Source organism: Ictidomys tridecemlineatus, chromosome 11 (genome assembly GCF_052094955.1).
Source record: "Ictidomys tridecemlineatus isolate mIctTri1 chromosome 11, mIctTri1.hap1, whole genome shotgun sequence".
Classification (NCBI taxonomy): domain Eukaryota; kingdom Metazoa; phylum Chordata; class Mammalia; order Rodentia; family Sciuridae; genus Ictidomys; species Ictidomys tridecemlineatus.
Genome location: NC_135487.1, coordinates 50,250,472 through 50,275,323, shown reverse-complemented (window position 1 = coordinate 50,275,323; position 24,852 = coordinate 50,250,472). Strand labels below are relative to the sequence as shown.

Below are 24,852 nucleotides of genomic sequence, written 5' to 3'. Positions count from 1 at the left end.
TTCCCAGAAAATACAATAATAGTGAGTCCACCACATCTTTCTTTTTATTTATTAAAATGCAGGAGGAGGGAATAGAGAATCTTAATTTGTAAGCATAGTTTAATTATAGAATTCTAGTAAACTCTTATTATATGCATGACAATAGGCTGATTCTTATAATTAGTATATGAACATCAATATTGGACTAGCATGCATAGAAATTTCACTTCTGTGGTTGCTTTTTTTTTAACATGTCTAATCAAGGATATTATTTAGAATATAGATATGAATTAGGCACCTGGAAGGTTAAAAATTGCTGACCCCTCTGGATCCATGAAAAGTAAATTACTGCAAAACAGATCCGGAGCTGCTGCTGGACTTACCAAATACCCTGCCACAGCCCCAGCTCGTTTGCAGGTAGGTGGGGTCATGTGACCAACTGTGGCCAAGGGCTGGTGATCAGAAGTGACTTGTGTCATTACCTAGCCAAAGCCATTAACACACAAAGAATGAGTTTTCCTTGCTTTTCTGGAGCAAACCTGGAGGTCACAAATTGTGACACTAATATTTCAAGGTCAAGGAAAGCCACTTCAGTCTTTAGAAGGCATTTTTAACTAAATGAAAAATAGGTTATAGAATCACTGAGATGCAGGGATTCTTCTGTGGCCGCAGCCCATCCTGGGTCAGAGAGTCCTAGGGTGTTTTTTTGTGTGTGCATAGAACTCAAGGACAGTGAATCTATTCTCAAAATCACAAGTTGAAATACATAAACTAAAACACACAGGACTGTAAAGAATAACCATCATAAAATATTTTTAAGTTATAAGTTTATTAATATATAAGTCAATAAGAACTAGCAGTGTGTCTAACAACTACTGTAATTTCAAAGCACTGAGGATTGGGTTATTTCAAGTTACCTATGATAGGTACAAGGAGGTATGAGATGCTTCTCCCAGTGTATCTAATATGACCATTTACAATATGCCCTCTCCATCTTCCAACTCCAACTCAGAGTTCTGGGCTCTGTAGAATCAGGTGCTCGGCAGCGTGTACACCACTCTCCTTCCTGGCTTCTCATCTGCTGTTGAGTTTCTGTCACTTATTCTGCGTACTTGCCAACAGTTTTCTTTTCTTTTCTTTTATTAGAGCTTTATAGTTATAAGTAATAGTTGGGCTTATCCCAGGAAAACTCATATATGCATGGAAATCAATTTCAGTTCATGATTCCCCCCTTTTCCCTCCCTTTTTCTTCCCATTCTCCCCTCTCCCATTCTCCTTCCTTTACTAGACTTATTTTTTGCTCATCTATTCATTTATATTTGGTTGGCTCTTTATGTGATCCTATTCTTCTCTCCCTGTTTCTTTGATTTTATTCTAGTTTCCACTTATGAGAGAAAACATTCAACCTTTGAGTTTCTTGAGTTTGGCTTACTTCATTTCCATCCTTTTACCAGCAAATGCTCTCTTTTTTATGGCTAAGTAAAATTGCCCTGTAAATATATACCATCATTTCTTAATCCATTTATCTATTGACAGGCATCTGGGTTGAATCTATAATTAAGCTATTGTGAATGGTGCTGCTGTAAACACTGAGGTGTCTGATTTTAGATCTTTGGGGTAAACACCAAGGAGTGGAATAGCTGGGCCATATAGTAGTTCCAGCCTTAGTTTTTTTGAGGAATCTCCACACAGCTCTTCAGAGTGGTTGTACTGGTCTGCAGTCCCACCAACAATGTACAATTTTATCTTCTTCACATATCTTTGCCAGCATTTATTGATGTTCATATTCTTGATCATTGCCATTCTGACTGGAGTAAGATGGGATCCTAGTGTAGTTTTCATTTGTATTTCCCTGATTGCTAGATATCTTGGATATTTTTTCATGGATTTATTGGCCATTAATGTTTCTTCTTTTTAATTTTTTTTTATTTTTTATTTTTTTAGTTATAGATGGGTACAATGCCTTTACTCTATTTTTATGTAGTGCGGAGGATCAAACCCAGTGCTTCACACATGCCAGGCAAGTTACAGCCCCAATCCTTATGTTTCTCCTGTGAGATGCTGCTATTTAGTTTTTTGCACATTTATTAATTGGGTTATTGGAGGGTGGGTGTTGTTAAGTTTTTTTGAGTGTATTTTGGATATTAATCTCCTATTGGAGTAATAGCTGACCAAATTTTTCTCCCATTCTGTAGGCTCTCTCTTCATGCTCTTAATTGTTTTCTTTGCTGTGCAGAAACTTTTTAGTTTGATGGCTTCCCACTGATTGATTTGGGGGTTTATTTCTTACATTTTGGGAGTCTTGTTAAGGAAGTCAGTGCCAGAACCTATATATGGAGTATAGACTACGTTCTCTTCTAGCAGTTGTAAAGTTTCTGGTCTAATTCCTAAGCCTTTGATCCAATTCAACTTGAGTTTTGTGCAGGGAGAGATATAGGGGTTTAGTTTCATTTTTCTACAAATAGTTATTCAGTTTTCCCAGCACCATTTGTTAAAAAAAAAAAAAAAAAGCTGTCTTATTTTCAAAATAAATTTTTGGCACAGTTGTCAAATATCAGATGGCTGTAGGTATGTGGATTTGTCCCTATGTCTTCTATTCTGTTCCATTGGTTTTCATGTCTATTTTAATGCCGATTCCATACTTTTTGTTTTCTGTAGCTCTACAGGATAATTTCAGATCAGGTATTGTGAGGCCTTCTGCTTTGCTTTTCTTGCTTAGTATTTCTTTGGTTACTCTCAGTCTCTTATTCTTCCAAATGGATTGTCAAAAGTTTTGAACATGAAGATAAGTGACGGAGGAAGAGTGTCATTCAAGTTGTTAGAAGGCAATTTTATGGAAGCATAGGTGCCTTTAAGGCAATGGCCAAGAAAACTGACAGTAATCAGCACACCCAGGAGACTGATCAAGACATCAGATTCCACACCCAGTCTGGGAGAGTGGACCAATAGTTGTACAAAAAGCAGTTGGAAAAAAGTCTCTCTGGAGTCTTATCATGACCAAACACAAGACACGTGAACACTGCTGATAAGGACTGGTGCGTAGCCCTTGTGGGTCAGAACTTCCAGTGATGTACATTCCGGACTAACTGGGAACTTGACCTATTTAATAAGCCTGTAAAGGCTGGGTAAAAGGAGGCTTTAAGTCATTCACACCTTTAAGGCATTCCTTCAAGTTCTGAAGGGAGAGAAATAATTCATGTACCTTAATATAAACCACTCCAATCATCCCTACATTATCTAGTCAACACCCTACCTAAGACCATGAGACACAGTGGACAACTGGGTTGCAGCTCTCAGTCCCGAGACAAGAGATCAGAGAATTAAGAAAGTATTTGAGCCAGGCACAGTGTTTCACAGCTGTTCAGGAGGCTGAAACAGGCAGATCTCAAATGAAAGAAAGAGAGAGAGGAAGGATGGGAGAGAGTGGAAGGAAGGAAGGAAGGAAGGAAGGAAGGAAGGAAGGAAGGAAGGAAGGAAGGAAGGGAGGGAGGGAGGGAGGGAGGGAGGGACAGGGAGAGTATCTTAAATAGAGTAATGAACTCTGTAGGCAAGACTTGATATCCAAGAGGCTGAGGCCTGGAACTAAACCTTGCCTTGCATTTCAAATACCAAGAGGTGACAGAAGTGTCATTGGATCAAATGCCAGGAGACTGGGCTTTTCATTTAGGTCCCATTACCAATTATTTCAGCAATTGTGAGCCAAAAAAATAAATAAAAATAAAATAAAAAATAAAAAAACCCTTTGCTTTGAACTTCAGATACCTCTTCTTCAAAAGAGGCAATGAGCCTTGAAGGCAACTTCCCATGGAAAAATGAAGCTTCAGTAAACTCTGGGAATCTCAGGAAGACATGATTAAAGAAATACAAAGTATTACAGTAGAAATACAATCAAATACAAATTTATACTAATATTGTATAAGACAAAGTATATTTCAGTTTCAGTTAGTGAGAAAATACAGAGGAGAAATGAATAGGTTCCATTTATTGAATTGCAGTACTGTGCTAAGTACATACGTGATTCTTGAACCACGTACATACATGATTTTAAAAGCTGCCCTAGTCGGTGTCTATATGCTGGTGTGAGTTTCCTCTGCTTTCTCTCTCTGGTAGCCCTCTACAAGTTATACTGAACTATGTGTAACCAGTTTTCTGGGGTGAACTACTGTCTCACTTGGGGATCTATTCAAAGAATCGGGGAGGGCATTCTGGAGAGAAGAATGCCTGAGTCATGTCAAAGGGCTTGAGATCCAGTCCACACTCACTCCTGGCCTCTGCCTGTTTTGCTGCTCTGCTACCTAGTTGTTTGGGTTTATTTTCTTCACATGGGTAACTTCTTTGCTGAGAGCAGAGAACGTACAAATAAGCAGGAGAATCCATCAGGGCTGACTCTCAGCTGATCCAGGCTCTCTCCCAGGTATTTTTTTCTTGAACTACATGACTCCAAATAGCCTTGGTGTTCACATCCATCATGTTAATCTCACCTGACTTTGAAACTTTATTCTTGGTGGCTAAGGGTCTCCTCTGTTCTTCCCTACTTTCCTTGCTAACCACTGCTGGCTATAACTAATTGGAAATGAAGTTTCAAAACTGAGAAGGACTCTTAGGCTTCTCCCAGCCCGCCAGCAGTGAGCAAACGCAGAGCCTGTGTCCTGTTCTTTAGGTACCCCAGGTCCTCGGGAGGCATTGTGGAGCTCAGAGTGAGTGCTAGAAAATATTGGCTGAACCAATGGCTGATCAAAGGACCATTTCATGGGCTGAGGTTGTGGCTCAGTGGTAGAGAACTTGCCTCGCATGTGTGAGACACTGGGTTCCATCCTCAGCACCACATAAAAATAAATATACAAAATAAAGGTATCCTGTCCATCTACAACTAAAAATATTTTATATATATATATATCATTACTGACCAAAGCCCTGCAAGTATTATCAGGTGACAGGGGGAAATGAAGAAAAATTCTGCCTTCACTTTGGTGACACAAGTCCTATAAAATCTGACAGGCTATATTTCTATTTCTTATTCTCTCTTTATGACAAAGCTAATACATACAGTAGCCAACAGGCTGATAATTGTTCAATTCTCAGCATTTTTTGGAAGAAAAAGTAAATTTGTCCAAACAAACACACACATGATAAAAGAAAATAAAAAAAAAGAACTCAATTCCCACCCTGCTTTGAAACATAAATCTTAAGACCCCTCAGGTCAAAAATGACAGCTAGAGTCCTTTAATCTTGAAAATGTTCTCTCCATGGAAACCCAGGACAGGAAGCCACTTAAGTGAAGCTCATTTTTTTCCCCCTCTTTTTGAGGTAACTTCTAAGAGAAAAACTAGGTTTCGAGGAAATTGGGCTTCCACGCATGACTATCCTATAGGAAGGTACTCCAAGGCATCTGATTTCACTGACCCATAAATTGACCCATGAGTAAAGCTTTCCCAGTTTGCTTCAGCTGGAAGAGACCTTGGCTTACTTTACTTTCGTTCTCAATTCCCAGCATACCATTTCTTTTATTAAAATTCTTATTGGGTATCTGGACATGATGGCTTATGTCTGTAATCCCAGGAACTCGGGAGGATGAGGCAGGAGGATCACAAGTTCAAGGCCAGCCTGAGCAATTTTGTGAGACCCTGTCTCAAAATACAAAATAAAAAGGGCTGGGCATGTAGCTCAGAGGAAGGGTACCCTTGGGTTCTATTCCCTGTACCGCAAATATAAGCAAATAAGTAAAACTTATTAGGTAGAACAGAAATTTACTCTACATGTTTTATCAGCTTTGTGTTGCTGTGATCAAAAACCTGACAAGAACAATGTGAAGGGAGAAAAGTTTATTTTGACTCATGGCTTCAGAGGTTCAGTTCACGGCTGACTGACTCCATGGCTGTGGGCCCAAAGTGAGGTGAGGTGGAACATCGTGGCAGAAGGGTGCCAGCAGAGGAAAGTAGCTTAAGATATGGCACCAAGAAGCAGAGAGAAAGATTCACTCTCCAGGGACAAAATACAAACCCCGAAGAAATGACTCCAGTTACCTACCTCCTCTAGCCGCACCCCCACTTGCCTACAGTTACCATCAAATTAATCCACATCAGTGGATTCATCCAACAATTAGGTTACACCTCTCATAATCTAATCATTTAACCTCTGAACATTGTTGTATTATCTCACACATAAGCTTCTGGGGGACACCTCATATCTAAACCATAACAGTTCATTCCATTTTCACCTCAAGTCAGTGAATTTTACACACTATGATTTACCATAATTTCAAGTATGACAAGTATTTTAAGTTTCCTAAGGGACTAGGAAACTTGGAGTCCGAACATAATCTTAGGAAATTAGACCAGGAAGGGTTCTAGTAGATTGCAGGAGGAAACCATATCACTGAGAAGCTAAGTGATCAGCCAGATGTAGAGTCAGATGCAGAAGATGGTTTCCTAGCTCAAAGATTACTAGATTTTTCTCCACTCTCCAGCATACAATGCCTCAGATATTCCAGGTAGGAGTAACTTAAATCCTACTAGTACTAAGAAGCTTTTTTAAAAAAAAGCAATCAAAATATTTCCAGTAAGACTAAGGTGGGGCAATTTCATACAATCCTGGCATCCTTTATAGAACCTTGAGCTCATTAGCAGAAGCAAACCATCCCATATATTTCAAAGCCTACTCTCAATGTGGTTCAAACAAACACTAAACATCAAGTCGCTTTCACCACTACCCATGTTCAGGGATGCACCGTCTGGGACAGCAGCCAGCTTGGCAAACAAATCACTACAAAATGGAAAGGTTTTAAGTGCCCTCTTGCCTTTGGCAGTACATTCAAAGCTATTCAAATATATTATAGTAAAACTAAAATAGAGCTACCAATGTCCCAGCCAACAAAAAGGGTGAGAAGTCCATACATGTTCTTTATTTTAAAGAAATGAATTAGATATTTCAACTTTTGTTCTATTTCCTTGTAAATGACAATCCTGAGAAGAAATGGACAAAGAGGGAGACACAATCATAAACCTGTAGGAAAGCTAAAAGGGAAAACTAAGTAGACTAATAAGAAGAAGATGGTGACTTAGTACTTACTAGGGACACTTTGAAAGCTCATTATACTAACTTGGGGTCAAAAAAAAAAATCATGATTCTTTAGCTCTAATTCAAATAAAAATAGCTTTGTATTACTTCTCTTCCTGTTCATGTGTGTCTTTCCCAATCAACAACTGAGGACAGATTCTATCCACCAAACTTAATCTAGGTAGATGGAACCAGTACACTGGGGACACACCTTTGCACACAATAAATCACTTGGACTTCACAAGGAAGCCCTTGACAGTCTCTCAAGTCTACAAAGAGACTATGTGAACCATAACAGCAGTCACTTTATCTGTTTCAAAGGAGAAAGTCAAGAAGAAATCAACTTCAAGTACACAGGGGAGCTTTTCCAAACATATCAGGAAATAATTTCAGAATTTACGGTAGACATTGCTTACTAAAAAAACTTACTTGAGATTGGAATGTAGCATTCTGTTCTCAGGTTTTCTTTCCTTTTCTCTCTTCCCATCCTATCGGGGATGACAATAAAACTTTACATGTGCATTCATTTCCGGTTTTCAAATTGCTTCCACATCTATTCCATTCTCCCTGAGCAGCGAGTGGAGGAGAGGTATTCCATACAAGCCTCTTTAGGAGAGAGGAGTGAGATGCACAAACATGCCTTCCCTGCTGCATCTGTAAAGTATTTCCTCTTGACTGAGTGGCACAAAAAACACAGTTTCTCTACTAACCCATGCCTATATTCTCCAGAGCTTTCTACACCAAGAAATAAGATTCAAGCAAACAGCAAATACTACAGGACTCATTAAGTGCTGAATCATTTAATGTAATTAACCTAAGTGTTCAGGCAGAGGCTGATTACATTTAAATCCCACCTCTACTGCTTTGTGACTTTCACATCTTGGATAAAATATTTACTGTTTCTGAAGTCAATAGCCATCTGCATTAAAAAGAGAAATTCTAACCTGGTTCTTGAAAGGTGCCCCCCAAATGAGCACTATGGCTAAGTCTTATCTTTAAAATATTGAGAATATTTTTTTCTTGAATATTTGAGGAACCACTATCAGGCATAATCTTTGTGGTTTTACCATAAGTGAATTAAAGAGCTTCCCTTGGTCAATGTCTAGACTGGAGTTTACAAATTAAATTTAAGGGAAGAGAAAGTGTAAATCCTTTGTCTAACAGCTTTGAGATGTGGGGGATGTTATCATTTATAAGTAAATTCTCTCATTGACAGCTGTTCATGATAGGACACTAACAGAGCATTGCACATCCACATATACAAATGCAAAGATTTATTTAAAATTAAGAGAAAGCTGGAGAATGGGGAGAGATGGTTAGAAGAGATGAGAAAATTTCACATGCCTTACCAGGCAAAGCCAGAGCCACAGTCCCACATTACAAGCCCCTACCTGGTCTAAAAGAAAGTTATCTAAAGCATTAACTAAGAGGATAAGAAACCATCATTGTTGCAGGCTTAAAGTGATCCACTTTCACTGGAGCTCAGGGTAGAGGGGCTCTCATTGAAAATGCAAAGTCCCCAGCTGGGGGTAAGAAGAAGAGAAAATGTTAAGATGCTCAACCCTGGAGAGCCAATACCATGGTCTCCGCATTCCAATGCTGGCCTCCTCCCTGCCCCTGCCCCAGCACCCCCTCCCATTATTCTGGAGCAAGGTCCTTCCCAGCCCTGCCATTCAGTGTCAGGGAGACTTGGGAAGCGCCCCAGGAACTGCTGCGAGATGGAGAAATACACAAAGGCTCCCTTCCACAAAGCATTCTTTCACAGAGGCGCTGTGTCTATTAAATACGTCCCCTTAATGTGCATACACTTCTCTAAGGAGATTATGAGGACCATGAGCTCACTAAAGCAGCCCCGAAAAATGTGTTTAAGTCCACGGCAGGGAGGAGAAAAGGTGTACGTGGCTGGGAGGAGGGAAGATTTAAAATTAGTAGCAGGGAGCCTCCCCCCTCCTTGGTAATTCCCAGGGAAAGAAAGGTGTAGATAAAATGTCCAATGAGGCTGCTGCAGCTCGCAGGCTGAGTTAGTTGGTATCTGCAAGGATGCCTCCAGACATTGGCACACTTTCTCACACGGCCCGGTTATGGGCCATAACCCTTTGGAAATGTTCCTTGCAATGCGTAAGTCATGAGAAGAGAGGCCTAATGGCTCCCTGTCCCTCAAATCTATGGAGTGGGAAGTACAAAATGTAATAAGTAATTTCCCCATAAAATGTATGATACATTTCCCCAGAATATATTAGCTGAAGTGCCCAGATTATCAATGGCTTAATAAATGACTAAGCTCTTCACCTGGTTACTTCTTTATGATTATGTCCTCCTGGGGATCAATGTTACCAAAGAGTAAGCTCATATGCAATAATACATAGAATGTCCTCTTACCTAGATGCGGAAAAGATAAAACAAGAAGGCTGAACAAGTATTTCCAAATTCTTATAAGATAGATTATTTTATAATTCACAAAAGGATTTCAGAGATATCTGGTTCGATATAACAGCTCTGTGAAGAAAGTATTATTTACCCCCTTGTACTAGGTGAGGAGAGTGATCTGGAGAGATTAGGTAGCTCCCCAAGGTTTTGCTTCCAAATTCATTAATTCATTTGGCCCTGACTGAGCACCCACTCTGGTCCTAGGTTAAATGGACTTAGTCTCAACCCCCAAGAAGCTCACCAGGACAAGGGCACAGTTCTGTGGGGGTCACAAAGGAGCAGTAAAAAAAACAGAGGCAACCATCTAGAGAAGGCAACACCAGGGGTGACCCCACATGGATGAACACAGTGCCCTCTTCAAACCAGTGTTTTCCATGGCTCACCAGTAGGAAGCCAGGCTAAGAAAAAATGGACGTGATGATCACTTTTATGGTAGAAGATAAGTGGACAATAAACACACTCAGGGAGCCCCAGCAGCAGATGCTACCTTTTTTTTTTTTTTTTTGCATTTATGATAACTCAAAAGATTGAATAAGCAGGGTGCCACCACAGCATGCTAGGATCAGCACAGGTTCTGGATAAGAAGGAGGCCAGTGGCTCTGTGTGTGGCAAAGGATGAGGGTTAGAACACCGCCAGGATATTCTGTGATGAACAGAAAAGGGTGTTCCTGTGAGACTGGACTGCAGAGATCCAGCTGGTGTTGGCCAGGACACCAACAGACACATGAACAAAGCCTGGAAAAGGGGGTACCCAGGTACAACGCTGCTGACCAAAGGCATGTGTAATAACAATGACAGCACCCAACGCCATGCTATCAGAACGAAGGCTGCCTTTCCCCAGAGTTTTCACAAGTTATAAAAAATGTCCTTATTCCGCAAGCAGCAAAGATTGCCAATGGACTTTCGCTGAGAAGAACTATCTCTCAAATACAGATTTGTTTTTACTGCAGGAATACAGTAGCTTGTTCAATCCTCCTCTTCTTTTTCCAAATGATTAATACTGCCTAGATGGAACCGATTTTCTTTACCTCTGTTTCCAAACTTCTAAAGAAAAAAAATATATCTCCCCCCTTATTTAATTTACGGAGATATATTCAGGGGGAATTTCTGAGTTCCTATAGTCAAGAAAGAAAAGTAATGGCCAAGCACCGTGGTACACACCTGTAATCTCAGCTACTTGGGAGGGTGAGGTAGGAGGATCACAGGTCTGAGGACAGCCTAGGCAACTTGGTAAGATGCTGTCTCAAAACAAAAAGGAGCTGGGGATGTAGCTTGGTGGCAAAGTACTTGCCTAGTGTGTGTGAAGTTCTGTAGACATTCTCTAGAGCAGCAAAAAAACAAGCAAAAAAAGTGAATAAAAGGTCTTTAAGAAAATCAATTGGTGTACACTGTTACATGATTTTAATACAGCAAGCATAGTGTCTCACTGTTAGTTTTTATTAATTAAAAGAAAAAAAGAGGGAGCAGTTTTTGAAGAAAGGCATCTCTTTTCCCACTGCTTTGGGCTACTAGATAGAAGGACCTTGACATTTGTTGCTCTGAACATTTACAGTTTGGACTGCTAAGAGTAACCCCTGCCCACGCCCTAAAGCAAGGTAGCAAATTTAAGGCATTATTAATATTAGAGTCAGATCATATTGGTCTCTACTGATTATTTAACAGGTTAAATAATAACTTTTTAAAAATCACTTAAGCAAAGTTTTTCTAAATTTTGTCTTTCAATTTTTACACAAGAACCCCACAGGTTTGAAAGTGTCCTGGAAGTTAAAGGGCCGGTGCTTTTTTTAGGCCTACCTTTTCAAAGAGCAAATGTTGCTCTGGACCTATTTCTCACCACAATTTGCTGACTTCCCCTGAGAACAAAAGGTTGTAACTAAAGAGCACAGAACATAGTGCTTTCATACAGATTCTTTCCTTTAGTCTTCACTACAACTGCCCCCAAGGTTAGGTAAAATCCCCATTTTGCAGATAAAGGAATCAAGGTATGGAGAGGCCACGTCATTTGGCCATTGTACAACCAACCACTGCCCAGTTAATTCTTGAAAGTTGAGAGAACTCTGAATCCTGGGGCATGAAGAACACTGTGTGAGCCATGCTCTGCGTTCCTAAGCACATTGCCTCTGTTTAGACCTCTAGAGCACACACACATCTCCAGAGATGGGAACTCATCAGTTTGAGGAGAAAATGCCGAGTTGAAATTGAGACCGGTTAGACAGGGCACTATCACAGATTATTAACTTAGCGTTCTCTCCCAGAGAGTGTTTGATGTAAATGGCAAAGGTTCAGAGGTCAGAGAGAAGGAAGTATGTGCTTTAATTTCTCCCCCCTTGGAGGTGTGTGAGTGTTTTCTATTAACAAAAACCCTGTAGCTAACAAATCCCGGGCTTGGATCAAACAGCCCTCCATCTTTTAAGTCATAACATCACAGGGAGGCATTTCAAGAGGAAACCAGGCCCAGCCAGACCTGCAGGAACCAAAGAGAATGTCGCTTTTGCCCTTTGGGAATTTGAAATGAATCTTTTTGCTGAAACTGCTGAGTGACAGACAAAAAAATATCCCCAAATAATCATTCTTCACTGATGGACAGGGGCTAAGCTGAAAGAACTTGGAGCTATTTATACCTTCAGCCAAGGCAATCAGGCACACACACTAGGCAAGCAGCTTGGTCCACTGACATGTGTCTGAGTTAAGTGATACTAGCCAGTATTTAACCTGTACTTATTACGGCATTACAGCATAGTAAATGCTCAATAAATGGTAGTTACCTGTATTATAGCACTTCCCTCTTTTCCCACTTGAATGACATTGGAGAGTTGTCCTACTCATTTTTCAACCCCACAAACCTATGATCCTACCAATTGTTCAAAATTCAGAAGTGAGGAGTGGAACATTTAATTCTGAAGAACCAGTAATATCTGCCTGCACATAAAGAAAAAAAGCTAACACTTCTGGAGACCTCTGGCATCAGGCATTGTGCTAGATAATCTAACAAACCTCCTCATTCAACCCTGCAACAATGATGAGCATATCCCCAATTTTTACAGTGAGGAATTTGAGGTTCATAAGGACAGTGAGAGAGCTTGGCTTAAAATCCATTTCTCTGAAGAGGCTTTTGTGAGTTGGCCTGAGAACTGGGTCTGCTTTTATAACCTCTCTGAGTGAATATTGTTCCAAGCAACAGACTTCTAAATGAGCTTTGGAAGCCAGTGTTTGCAAACTGGGGCTTGCTGGAACCATTCATGTCCCCTGCTTCCTTCAGGGAAGGCCTCTGTTACTTAAAAATGGCTTTTAGTTTGAAGGACTCATGCCTCCTTCAAAAGCAGATCCACAGAGCCTTCCAGAAGGTAGGTATTCCTGCCAGGGCAGTCCTAGCGGGGTGTGGAATGGAGAAAGTCTCAGGGCAACTGGCAGCTGAGCTATAAAAGAAAGAAAAAAACTTGAGAGTTTACAGGAAACACACAGAGGAAGAGTGAAGCATGGTAATTGTTTACAGGCCACTTGTGAGTTGTCTAAAAATGCCATAAATAAGAAATACAGCTCGAGACAAACTAGCCTGAAGAGAGTTAATCCCCCAGAAATGGTCCTCCAGGGCACATGACCTATCTGTATCCATGAAGCAAAGGTTATGAGCACTGTTTACAAATCATTTCTCTGAACTGACCCTCGTCCCCTGCTGTTCTCAGCCTGCTTGCCAACTATTCTCCCCAGCAGAATGTTCACTCCAGAAAATCAGGGCTGTATTTGGGTGGCTGTCTTCAGCATCTCCCAGAATGCTCGGCTGGTAGTACACATTAAATGAAGCTTTATGTTAAATGAGTCTTTGCTCATTTCAATATTTACCTAATTTTCCTGCTTGGACTGTTTTATTGTGAAAATCATTGGTGAATCTCCCACAAAACACTGTGTGAGTGTGTGTGTGTGAGTGTGTGTGTGTTGCTAGGGATGAACCCAGGGTGTGTGTGTGTGTGTGTGTGTGTGTGCATGTTACCAGGGATGAACCCAGGGCATGTGTGTGTGGGTGTGTGTGTGTGTTGCTAGGGATGAACCCAGGGCGTGGGTGTGTGTGTGTGTGTGTGTGTGTGTGTGTGTGTGTGGTGTTAGGGATGAACCCAGGGCGTGTGTGTGTGTGTGTGTGTGTGAGCGGTGTTGGGGATGAAACTCAGGGCCTTGCACTAGCTAGGTCGGTGCTCTGCCACTGCATACCTAGCCTCCCCAAGTCTCTAATGGTATTATGTCATAATGTGAATGCTTTTGAGGAAAAAAAGGCATTTGTAGAATTTTAATGTGACAATAAATATAAGAATAGTCCAGTGTCTAGATAATATTTTTTTAGTATAACAACTAAGGGAACCAATGTATAAAAGTCAGATACTAATGAAATGAAGATATAGTCCCTGTCTATAACTGCAGGCTTCACATAAATGGACACAACCAAGCAAGAGAAAATATTAGAAAAAAATTGTGTCTATATTGAATTGGGTTTTTTTTCCTTCTTATTATTTCCTAAAAAAATACAGTATAACAACTATTTGTACTATAGTGGGTATTATAAGTAATTTAGAGATGATTTAAAATATATAGGAGGATTTGCGTAGTTCATATGCAAATACTATGCCATTTTATACCCAGGACTTGAGTGTCCCTGACTTTTGTATTTGTGGTGAGTCCTGGAACAATCCCCCACAGATACCAAGGATGTGCTTAATATTGAATAAGCCATACTGCTTGACAGATTTTAAGCACTTTTCAAGTGAGCTGAAAGAAAGAATTATAGGAGAACAATGCAGTTAGGTTAGCAGACCTCTCACCTTTTCATTCAATATCAGGTATTTTGGGAAATAGCAACACAATACTATTTATGCTTATCCAGTTATGCTGGTGCACGCCTGTAATCTCAACAACTGGGAATGCTGAGGCAAAAAGATGGCGATTTCCAGGCCAGTCTGGGCAATTTAGCAAAACCCTCTCTCAAAATAAAAAGTAAAAAGGGCTGGGGATATTAAAACAAAAACAAAAACAAACAACAACAAAAACCACAATAATTTCTAACTAAAGCATTTTTTTACCTACAAATCTTATATTAACTCTTGAATAACAAGAAATAGAAAATGGACTTTGAGAAAAATTAATTTAAAAAGGAAAGTCCTCACACTTTACCTCCTTGAAAATATTTTACTATGTCATAATGAGAATCCCTATACAATGAATTCTAAATAAATGACCAAAACATAAATGTACAAAAGAGATACTAATTGTTTTGGAAACTGTACAACTCTTAAAAATCATTTATTAAAATTAAATAAAATTTGTATTCATTTATTTGAAAATATATTAACTATCATTTAGTTTCAATAACTAAGTGAACAACAGTAGGTTAAGTTTACACCCTAAAGTAGCAAATCTGTTTGTAACTTTTTGAACATCATCATAGACAGTCACAATCAAACAAGAAATTAGAGATAGGAATCCAAAGAGAGATTGATAGAAAACAAAAAAAAAATGGAAATTTGCAAAACCCAGATTAGAGAAGTATCTGCCACTACATAGTTAAGAACATGATTCTGTCTATAAAACATGTTATGTTGTTAAGTTCTATCTGTAATAATATGTTTAGAAAATGTAAACAGGCAACTCCAAACCATAATCATTTTACAAATAGTTAAAAATTATATTCTGATATGTTAGAGTATTGAAATTGCCTTTTAAACTAATTGATTTGGATTCTTCTCCTAACCTAATCGATTAAGCTATCCCAGATACTCATTGTTGACTTAACATCATCATGTATGTACTATGTCTCAGGACTCCCTTGAGATTAGGTATGGCAATACTCAGAAGATACAGATGCTCCTCAGCTTACAAAGGGATTATATCCTTTTTATATAAAGTCATCATAAATTGAATTATGTCAAAAATAGATTTAACATACCAAATATCATAGTTTAGCTTGTTCTGCTTGAAGCACTTCAGAACACTCTTAGCCTACACTTGGGCAAAACCATCTAACACAAAGCCTATTTTGTAACAAAGTGTTGAGTATCTCATGTACACACAGAGATGGGAATTTTGGAGACACGATGGGATGTGAAAATACAAAATACAATATAAAAAAAAAATACTCGCAACACGTTACACTGTGCACTGTTGGCTCATGGCCTTCATGATAGATCACATGTCTGGCTGGGACTTGTGGCTCACTGTAGCTCTCAGAATCAGTACACTATCCTATGGCATACCACTAACCCCCAGAAAAGATCCATAAGAGAAGAAGTATACTTTCTACTGAATACATATCACATATGTACCATCCTAAAGTAAAAACAAAACAAAACAAAACCATGAGTCAATAATTCTAATTTGGGAACTGTCTATAATCAATTGATTGTGTGTGTATGTACACACATATGTACGTGCAGTATGGAAACAAACCCAGGGTCTCAGAGAATATTAGGCAAGTACTCTACCGAGACACAAGTGCTCTATTGAGACACACTCCCAGCCCACTATTTTTTTTGGGGGGGGGGGCTGTTTTGTTCTGTTTTGAGAGAGAGGGGAACCTGGCCAGGTATGGTAACATGTGCTTAAAAGCCCATCAGCTGGATGTGGTTCAGTGATAGAATACCTCTGTTGATAAAGACTACACAAAACAATCACCAGTGCCACTAGGAGACAGAGGCAGAGAGATAGAGATAGAGATAGAGATAGAGATAGAGATAGAGATAGAGATAGAGATGATAGAGATAGAGATAGAGATAGAGATAGAGAGAGAGAGGTCCATCATAACTAAAACATAAGTCAGAACAATCAAAATCATTCCTTATACTCTACTGCCATTGATTGGATGGTGACGGTGTTAACTGCAGTGAACATTTGTGATACCTCGATGCTGTACAAATCACTGGATTATGCAGCAGTCCAATGTGGGTGGAATTGATCCAAATCTAAGATCTCTGGTTTCAGGATTGTACTGTGGTTTAAACACATGGAACCCCATCCTCCTGTATTCATTAAGGTGCAATCAGGGTGAATGGAGGTGTTCTTCAATGAGTGGGGAGACAGGCACCCTCCTCTGAAGAATGTGATGTGTTCGAAAGAGGACTGGGATTGCTGCACTTATGTTATTGTAAGCAAAGCCAATAGCTAGAGGGTGATAAAACCAAGAGAGTGAGAAGAAAGCCATGGAGCCAGCCAGAGGCCTGTTTCTAAAGCAAAAGTCAACCCCACCACTTTGGGGCCTGAAACCCTCGAATGGCTTCCCATTTCTGCCAGAATAAAATCTAGTCTCCACAGTGATCCTATTCTCTCTTGTCTTCCTTCATTGACATCCTCCCTCAACACCTTCATTCAGCCCCTCAAACACCACCCCGTTCCCTCCACAGGGTCCTGTGTGCAGTCCTCTTTCCTTAGCTCCAGCCTCAGTTCACCCACCCATCAGCTTCCCCAAGAGCCTCTGGTGAACAACACATGAATCTACGCCTGGTCCTTCACTGGAGTCAGGGGCTGACATTACCTCTATTGAATTTTTGCATGTTTAAATATCTAAAGGCAGGGAGGAACTCTGTTCAGTGAACTGGTACAAGAGCCAAGCAACAGTTCTAACAGGTTGGCTGGCTGACTCCGTGTAAGAATCTACATCTATTTTTTGATAAAGACTACACAGAACTGCACTGGAGTAGTAAAAAACCAACAGTTAACCCGAAATTGGAAATAATTCTTTATTTTTATTTGAAAATGAGAGCTGCAAAATCTTCAACTCTCTTATCAAGGTTTTAATATATCTTGGATTATACTTTATTCTTGCTAATATTGGATGTTATTGTTATTTAAATAAAAAAATGAATCAAAATTTCCTGTGAGAATGTCACTTGAAAAAAATCAATTTACAATGGAAGGATTTAGCATTCACAGGGAAATATTTACATCTAAATACATATACACATATACACATATATACATATACACTCAAAACACAATAACAAATGGGCACATTGGAACTTTTGGGAGTGATAGAAATGTTATAAACTGGATGGTGGTGGTCACTGTATAACTCTACAACTGTAAAGACCATCATTCAATTGTTTTTTTAATTAACAACAAAAACCCCATTTAAAATGCATTAATGTTGGGGAGTGGGGTAAGGAGGTAGGAAAGATGGTAGAATGAGACGACATCATTGCCCTAGGTGCATTTATGATTGCAAGAATGGTGTGACTCTACTTCGTGTACAACCAGAGAAGCGAAAAATTCTGCTCCATATGTGTACAATGTATGAAAGGGCTTTCTACTGTCATGTATAACTGATTAGAACTCATAAAATTTTTTTTTTAAAAAAAATCACTCTTCAAAAAAAATGTATTAATGTTGCAACAGTTCACCAAAATAGAAAAAGAAGAAGAAGAAGAAGATATATTAATGACAAGAAGACTCTTGAAAAAAAATATTCAGCATCATTATTCATTTCATTAACAGTAAAAATGAGGTCTGGGGTTGTGGCTCAGTGGTAGAGCACTCCTCGCGTGTATGAGGCACTGGGTTCGATCCTCAGTACCGCATAAAAATAAATAAATGAAATAAAGGTATTGTGCCCATCTACAACTAAAAATATTTTTAGAAAATAAAATCAACTCTTATATTCCTCAGTTTATAAGACATTCCAAGCTCATCTGGTATCCACCCTGCTCCAGCCTTGGAAGGGGCCATTTCTCCAAAAAGTCCTAGGAATGGCATCTGGTTAAAAGGACCCTGCAGGACTAGAGATGCTTAAATGGCAGGAGAAGGAACAAGTTCTGTGCTCTCATCTTCCCTGACACTCAGGGCTATTATAACCAAAGACAAAGATACTGGAAAGGAGAAAGGGGTTGCATTTATTTTATTTTTTGATAAAGACTACACAAAACTGCACTGGAGCAGTAAACAATCAACAGTTACTTGCTAGATAAAGGCAAGCACTGCTACTGGCAATGGCAGAGTGGCTGAAGTCACACTAAAGTACAAGAAACTACTTTGATAAATCCAAGTGTTATGAATGCAGTGAAAATGGACACTTAAGTTACACCTGTCTTGAAAGTAAGCTCCGAGAATGTGAGCCTCCAAAGAAGGAAGAGGGGGAGACAAATCCTGAACCAGAAGAACAAAGGAAGGAGAAGAGAAAGTAGAAGAAAGTGAAGATGAAGGGGAAGGGAAGTTTCTGCTTCTGACAGTCCCAGGAAGGCCATAGCATTCCAGGTGGCGAAAATTGAAGAACAAAACCAAAGGACATGCATTGAAGGGGTCCCTCAACATCAGATGATTCAAGATGCCCAAGGATCAAGAAAAGCGCATATTTTCAGTGATGCCGAAGAACTTAGTGATTAAAATTGTATTTACTAAGCAAATAGAATTAAAACAAAAAACCTTGGAACTAAGCTAAGCAGCATATGGCTATAATCCCAGTGGCTAGGGAGATTAAGGCAGGAGGATCGAGAGTTCAAAGCCAACCTCAGCAACTTAGTGAGGCCCTAAGCAACTTATGTTATAAGGTGTATTTGAAACATAAGTGAATTTCATGTTTTGACTTAGGTCTGATCCCCAAAATATCTTATCATTTATGTGCAAATATTCCAAAATCCAAAATGCTTTTGTTGCATTCTTAATAAGAAATATCCAACCATACTAAAAATCAAAATTGTTAGTAATAGTTAATCTTGAAAAAACTAATCTGAATAAAAATAAGAAAAAACTATCATAGTAATATTATTGCTATAAAAAAGGTAGCTATTAATGTGATATTTTTAAAATTACAATGAGCTACCACTTCATCTATGTTATAATGGTTAACGTGGAAATGATTGCCTCTACCAAGTTTTGGTAAGACTATGCAGCAACTAGGATTCTGATGGTGCTAAGGGGAAAGCAAAGTGACACAAAACCTTTTGGAAAATAGACTAGCAGTTTCTTATAAAGTATAACATACACTTAACATAGGGCACAGCAATTCTACCCTAGAGACATAGAAATTTATATTCACACACAAAAAAATTTAAGTAGATGTTTAATAGTGGATTGATAACAGAAAACCCAAATGTTCCTCAGTTGGTAAATGGATAACTGTGGTTATCCATTTACAGTGGAATAGTACTCAGCAATAAAAAAGAATGGACTATTGATACACACAACATGGATAAACCTCAAATGCACTGTACTAACAGAAAGAAGCTAAGACTCAAGATGTATACCATAATGCTTCTATTTATATGGCCTTCTGAAAAAGGATGAGAGAATATACATGTGGTTTTTAAAGATTCCAGATCGGGAACGGCTGGTTACAAAGGGGGCACCAGACCATTTTGAGGGTCAAGGATACTCTTGTGGTTCTTATCTGTGTGGTGGTTATATGACTGTATTTTTTTAAATTCACAGAACTGTGCAACAAGGATATATTTTCATATACACTATCAAGAAAATTAAAAAAACAAATCTGGGACCAGTGCATGCCTTTAATCCCAGCTACTTGGGAGGCTGAGGCAGGAGGTCACCAGCATGGGCAACCTAGTAAGACCTGTCTCCAGATAAAATTTGTAAAATGGCCTGGATTTGTAGCTCAGGGGTAAAGCATCCTGGGTTCTATCCTCAGGACTGCAAAACAAAACAATGACCACAGCAACAACAAAAACATAAAATCACCATAGAAACAACTTCACTTTTGGATATAAACCAGAGACTCCAACAGATATTTGTATAGCCACATTCACAGTAATGTTATTCATAATATTATTGCCCAAAGGTTGAAGGAACTCCAGTGCCATCAATGAACAAATGAACAAAGAAAATGCAGTATTCACATACAATGAAATATTTTTCAGCCTTGGAAAGGGAATTCTCACACGTTCACAGTATAGATGAACCCTGAAGACACTACGCGAAGTGAAATGACCACTTACAGAAGGTCAATTACTGTATTATTCCACTTACATGAGGCACCTAGGATAGTCAAATCCCTTTATGGAAAAAGGTAGAGCTGTGGTTACCAGGGGCAGGAGTGAGTGGGAAATGAAGAGGTGTTGTTTAATAGGTACAGTTTTAGTTTGGGGAGATAAGAAAGTTCTGGAGACAGATGGTGGTGAAGGTAGCACAATTATGTAAATGTACTTGCTGGCACAGAATTTTATACTTAAAGTAGTTACAATTGAAATTTTTGTTATGTGTATTTTGCCACCATTATAAAAATAAAATTTAAAATGAATGTTTGATGCACTTCACAAGGACTTTGTTCTGAACTTTCAACGCCATATTAAAAGGAATCATTGCTTTCTTCTGTAAGAAAAGAGTACATTTTATTATATACGAATCTAAAAATAAATAAAGGTAATATACTGGGAGAGGGGAACACCTGAATCCTTAGTGCAGGACTTCATTACCATGTGCAGAATTGGTCCTAGACATTTACTTCATCAAGACTTAACATGGGGGAGCTGGGGTTGTAGCTCAGTGGTAAGCACTTGCCTAGTACGTGTGAGGCACTGGGTTCAATCCTCAGCAACCACATAAAAATAAGTAAATAAAAAGTATGTGTCCATCTACAACTAAAATATTTTTTTTTTTAAAAAAAGAGTTAACATGGGAAACATGAATGTTTTTTAAAAGTATTTTAAGAATAATTCAGCTACATTTATATTCTTCTCCACTTTACATGTTAACAAAACTAGAGAGGTTGGTTTGTTGTTTCAATTGGAAAAGAAACATGGCCTGCCAAAGATTCCCTACCTTCTAGACCTCTTTCGACCCAAAGGGAGAACTCTATTTGTGCTGATGGGGAAGAAGAATCCAAGTTCTCACTTAATGACACCCTTCTGTTGATGTGCTGTCACCAAGTGGCTTTCTTTCAGTTCTTGAGTACCCTAAGGTCCTGGCCATTCAACTCCAGGAGGCTCTTCCCCTATTGGAATGCTAACTGCCAGTCCCTCCTCAGTGGCTCCTCCTCCCTGTCACTTCTTCAGATTCCTTCCTACACCACCCAGCTAGTTGTGGCCCTGACCCACCCACCTCCAGTAAGCACTATTCTACAGGAACACAGCAGTGAACACAAGGCTCACTGTGACAGGTTGGGAGAGCAATAATCACATGAACTGGGTGAGGAGGCAGAAGGAGGGAAAGCAAGAGAGTGCTGTTTTGAAGAGAGAAAGCCTTCTTTCCCCTCCAGCCAAGGGAACTGCAATTTCAAAAACTCTGGGACAGGGCACACTTGGAGAGTTCAAAGAATAGTACTGTGTGGAATGGTGGAAGGAGGGGATGAAATCACAAAGGTAGCAGGGACCAGATCCCATCCCCCTTTGAAGGCCACTGGAATTTGAGGTTTTATTCAGAGAGTCAAATGGAAACCTTTAGAGAGTTTTAAGCACAGTAATGATATATATATAATATAATTTATATTCATATTTTTTTGAGGTGCTGGAGATCAAACCTATGTCTTACACATTCTAGGCAAGTTTGAATACTGAGATATAACCTTAGCCTCCAACTTAAATTGTTAAATTATCCCCCTATAGTCTTTCTAAAAGTCCTATGTTTCACAACACTGCTAAAACTTTATAATTTATATTTATTTGTAATTGTTTGTTTAATGTATTTCCACTAGTGGTCTATATATTCCACAAGAGAAGGAATCATCTCTCTCTCTCAAACTCAAGACCAAAGCATAGTATCTGGCCCATGGTATGTGCTCAATATTTGTTAAATTAACTTATAAATTCTAACCTCTATGATAGAGTAGATCCACATATATGTAATTTTTAATTTTTTTATTTTTTTTCTTAGTTGTAGATGGACACAATACCTTTATTTTGTTTATATAATTTAATTATTTATTTTATGTGGTGCTGAGGATCAAACTCAGTGCCTCACATGTGCAAGGTAAGCACTCTCCCACTGAGCCACAACCCCAGGCCACATATATATAATTTTAAAGTATCTTCACATTTTAAAAAATTATTTTTTACATTTCTAAATGTAGCCCACTTTCTCTACCACAAATAAATTAGACATCAGGTCCAAAATAACTACTTGGAATCCTAGTGTTTATCTAAAACATTTTAAATCTTTAGTAGCAAGTAAAGGGTCATAGACATTTCACAATAAGTCTGGAGGAAGTAATGAAATTAACACATTAAATGGTAGCCCAAGGTAATTTGCTAAATAGTAGCAAAAGGTAACTTACAAAGTTACAAAGTCTTTTTTGCTACAATAACTTACAAAGTTACAAAGTCCTTCTCTTTTTTTGCTACAATAACTTACAAAGTTACAAAGTCTACCATTTAAAAATGGCTGGGCAGTTCCTGTGGTCCCCACTTTGAGTACTCCCAGTATGTCACAGACAGTGCTAACCACACCGAGGCTATACAGACAAATGTCTGGGCTCTTTCCTGTAAGAGCTCAGACTCTAAAAACTCTTCATCTGTATATGCTTTCATTTTTGTAACTCTTGCCCATCTTTATCATCTGAATGTACACGCATGCAAATAAAAAATAAATTTCCAAGTCTCTTTTCTGGTAAATCGACACTATATCCAGAGATCTCAAATTTAAAACATCCATAACAATCACAATCAGCACACAGTATGGTCCTTCCCAAGTCTACTAAAAGTGCAATTCCCCCTTCCACAGAAGCATCAGTGAAGTCAATTCTGGATCAAATAGCCAATATTGCCAAACCAAAAACCTGTTTTCCAGGTTTTCCTCCAAACCCACCAAGGATAACAACAACTCTGTGACTAATAGTTTCCCAGTAAGGGGACAGAACAAACAGCAAAAAGCATACAACTGGCTCTCTTCTATAATGGCCAAGGACATCTCATTCAGAGAAGACATGGCACCTAACCCCATAACTACCCCATATCTGGGCCACTGGAGGGGGCATTGGCTTTAGAGACACTAATAAAGTGGTTGGGATTAAGACAAAGGTGGCCACACAGAGACCAACCCAAGCAGACATGAAGGTCTCATGAAGCTTTATGAGTTAGCAAATGTTTGAGGATGGACTAGAATTCCAATAAGAAAGATACCTCTAATTTCTCAGATTTGAGTTGATTATCACAGAAGAGGTTTCGTTTTTTTTTTTTTTTTTTAATATGGTCCACTAACATGGACCAAAAAAAAAAAAAAAAATCCTCAAACACTTATAAATACTTTACATTTGTATCAGAGAAGTGATACACTTCCAACTGGTTTTTTTCATGGTTATATACAGCATAGTAATTGCCAAGTCTTTATGGCTTCTCTGTGATTTTTTTCCTCTATAGAATCCTCATTTTCTTTTCAATAACGTGGAAATATGATGACTCTTTTAAGCTGATTATTTTTATAAATGAATTTGGGGTGGACTCATGAATTGGGGTATTCATGGATCATTAATTTCTGGCCATCCCTCTTTTGAATGAAGATTTTTAAAGAAAGAAAGCAAGCAAAGTTGGCCATCATATATGAGACTCAGTTTGTGTTGTTCCCTTAACTTAAGCCTTATCAGCTCTGCCACAGCTGAAGTGATTCCAAATTGCTTTATGACACACTTGGATTTTCTCCTGCTAATAATTCCTCCTTCCTGCCCATGACTGGCAGGCTTCCTCCACACTGCAGTAATGCGGGACAGCTAATTATCTACCAATCCACCTTGCTATTCCGCACTTGGCAACTTTTATCTGCACAGGACAGCTGCACTCCCTGCGTTTGAAGTAAAATGTCAGTCTCTGCTAATGCAACAAGACTTACATCACTAATGATGTCTCCACACTTTGAAGCAACAACTCAAAGCCTAATTAAAAATTCAGATTCGTTCTCACTGACTTGCCCATTTTTACTGCCCTTCCACCAGGACCTCGAAGTATTTTTAAAAATACTCCATGCAAAAAATAAAATTAAAAAAAAAATTCAAGGAGAATCAAGCAAAAAATGTATGCTGTCTTGGACTTTGTTACAGTTGGAAGAGAACCAAGACATTATTGTGCACAAGATAAGAATTTACTCCACTGACTGCTACGCTGCAATTGCAATAAAGCATAATATTTCCAAGGAAATATGGACCATAAGCTATTTTTCAGCTGATCCACTCTCAGATTTAGTTGTTGGAACTTTTCAAACAGTAATTAACTCAGTTGACTATGTGAATATTAAGTAGAGGAAAAGTATCTTTGAACTCAGAAAAAAGAGGCAAGATAAAAAGATACTCAAATCACACTTATTTTGTTTTATTGTTAAATCAAATAAACAATTCCTCCAAAGTAATAATATTATTGCAAGGAGAGAGAGAGAGAGAGAGAGAGAGAGAGAGAGAGAGAGAGAGAGAGAGAGAGAGAGAGAGAGAGACTGACTTCATACTCCTAATAACTAGGGAGAGAGCTGTTAAGTCATGAAATCCAATTT

The 24,852-nt window shown here is 38.8% G+C and overlaps 1 protein-coding gene and 1 pseudogene across 1 annotated transcript in view; one reads left to right on the top strand and one right to left on the bottom strand.

Annotated features, from left to right (window-relative positions):
* Cachd1 (cache domain containing 1) overlaps nt 1-24,852 on the bottom strand; it is a 204,412-nt gene that overhangs the window by 168,715 nt on the left and 10,845 nt on the right. The gene's annotated exons all lie outside the window — the stretch shown is intronic.
* On the top strand, nt 18,227-18,816 carry LOC110599425 (zinc finger CCHC-type and RNA-binding motif-containing protein 1 pseudogene; annotated as a pseudogene).